The following is a 2,881-nucleotide window of genomic DNA, read 5'->3' on the forward strand; positions in this document are numbered from 1 at the left end:
TAAAGGAGCTTGGAGCATATCTGACAAAAAGCTTTCCAGCAAATTACAAAGACTTTAAAACAAGGATATCTGAGGCAGTTTGGTTCCTCTCGTGGAGAAGAGCAGTAGCTCAAAGCTTATGCAGAAAATGGGGAGATCTCAACACTCTCCAGAGTCAGAATCCCAAAGTTCATTTCATTAAGAGAGTTGGAGCAGGAAGCACTGCAGATCCTCTGCTTTTCTCCTTCTCTTTGCCTTTAATGCTATGTTGATCATGATATAGCACAGAAGAGGACTCTGCAGAACATACTTCCTTCTGCGTAGCACAGAAGAGACTGAGCACACAGAAGAAAAGCAAGAAGAACAGGACTGATTTTAGCCTGGGAATGGTGAGGAAACTCCCTCAGGAGCTAGAGCAATCAGGCAGAAATAAGACTAGAAGGAAGGCTGAAGAAGAAATCATGAGAAATAACCTTATTTTCTGGCAATAGGTTTGGAGCCATACACCTCACATAGCCAAGATTAACTCAAGGAGAGATACTACTAAGCACATGGTTCTCTGAGCCACAACATAAACGTATTGAAAAATATGTTTTTCTTTGTATTCCCCTCTTCTAGAAGCCAGAATATTTATTTGTGGAATAAACCAAATGTTCACTCTACTGTGGGTGCGAGCTGTATGTTTACAGAGATGCTGCAAACCAGTAACAGTCATGCACTATGAGCAGCAGGTTGGCTTGAACTTGAATGCAGAACAGCTGAGGTGGAAGAATTTCTGGAGTTTATCTGGACCAATCCCTGCCAAGGTCCAAGGCTGCATCTATATGACTTACGAACATCTCCAAGGAGGGAGACTCCACAACCTCTCTAGACAACCTGTGCCAACGCTTGATAATCCTCACAGTAAAAAGGTGCTTCCTGATGTTCAATTGGCACCTCCTGCATTCCAGTTTGTGCCCACTGCCTCTTGTCCTGGCACCATGCACCTTTGAAAAGTACTTGGCTCCATCTGCTTGGTACCTTCTCTTCTGAAACATATAGACATTGATTAGACATCCCTGAGCCTTTTCTTTTTCAGGGAAGACATTCTTAGCTCTAACTTGAGCTGGATATCAGCTGTAAGATAAGATATCAGTTGTAAGATAAGATCTCATCAGCCCACAGTGGAGAGAAAAATAACATTCTGGATTGTTTTTTTAAAACCCAGAGATTACCATAGAAAAAGAGCTCTGCTTTTTGTTTTAGTATAACGATCTTAAAATACTGTAGTCAACTAGATTATTAGAAGCACAATTCTGATCAGTCTGTACTATGTTGCTGTAATATCTTAGTACATATTTCTGGACATAACTCTCCCCAAGGGGTAAATACCTCATTTTGGACCAACTGAAACAGCCAACACGAAAAAGAGAGGCTAAAACCAGGATTTGTTCTTTGAGTGGGGGGGGGGGGAGGGGGGGGGGCAGCTAAAGGTGTTTCTTAAAGGTATCCATTTCCTGGGAAACTGTACAAAGGTGAGAAGGGCATTATGCTCTTTGTGATTGTGAAAAAGTCTTTGGATATTGATGTTACATAAATATTTACAACTACTATTACTAACCAAACCTGTTTCCAACTCCTCTTCTTCTACAAATAAAACACAGAATAATAGGAAGAATTCACTTTTGAATAATTGTAAAAGTCTAGCCTGAAATCACTAATGGAAATCACATTTTTATTTCAACAGGAAGAGATGTTATAAAAATAATAATCAAGAAGCACTGGTAATTTTCCAACGGAGATTACAGGATAATGAAGGTTCACCATGACAAGAATGATAACTGCACTATGCTTTTGTTTTCTTTATTTTACCCTTGAATAGGTAACCTTTCATATTTTGGTAGAGTAGACACATCAGTGATCGTGTTTTTGTGATGTTGCAAAATTCCATTTTCTCCTTATCCTTCTGGGAACAAATTCATTCATGTCATTTAACCACAGCTTTATACAGAACAGAGAGGGGAAAGGCACAGCAGTCTGTGGGGAATGAGAGAGAATAATCCACACAAGCTTGCTTCTCTGGAAGATCAATTAGCAGTTCAGATAAGCCTCCTCCCACTAGGTGTGCTGTATTGGAGACTTTGTGGCAGGACTACACTCACGAGGAAGCTGTTGGGCAAGAGATCAGCACAACTGAAGAAGGAAGTGAATCAGTAAGGTTTGCTGGCACAGATATTGAATCACTTTGAGACCCAGCCCCATGCTTAGGTTTGTTGATGAACCTTGACATACAGTGGAAGCACTAAGATCTATGAAAGATTACTTTTTTTTTTTTTTTTTTTTCCTTCTTCAGGACTACTTCTGAAGTTCTTCCTCCTTCCAGCTCTCATAAGCTATATTAGCAGTCCTAAGGCATGGAGCCATTTATACTTCAGTAGGTATGGGGTGCCCAAATCTCTAGAGATCTTATGAACACCTCACTCACAAACTACAAACACACAGTAGTTTTGAAATACATGGGATTAATATAATAGACATTTAAATTGAATAGAGGAAACTCTTCTCAAGCTAAGCCTTTTTCTGCAAAAGCAGAGTCAGTAAAAATTCCCAGAGCTGTGACACTTCAAATTAAACCTTAAATAGATTTAGCACAGCCATTCTCATCCTTGACAGCAGAAACTCCTATTATCCCCTGGACATCTGGCTTTTATGATACTGAAATATTTGCTGAGTTTCGTACCTGGAAGGTGATGCAAAAGAGTATCACACCTTACGTTGTAGAATTGTGATTCACATAGGTTTAAAAACTGTAGCCTTACTGTGGGCTACCCATTATGAACATTAGTAAAAACTAAATTGCACATCCAACAGTGAAAATAAACAAAACAAAAACACAGGAGAACAAACATAGGAAAGCAGAAAA

The sequence above is a fragment of the Tympanuchus pallidicinctus genome, unplaced genomic scaffold (genome assembly GCF_026119805.1).
Source record: "Tympanuchus pallidicinctus isolate F22 unplaced genomic scaffold, pur_lepc_1.0 scaffold1, whole genome shotgun sequence".
Classification (NCBI taxonomy): Eukaryota; Metazoa; Chordata; class Aves; order Galliformes; family Phasianidae; genus Tympanuchus; species Tympanuchus pallidicinctus.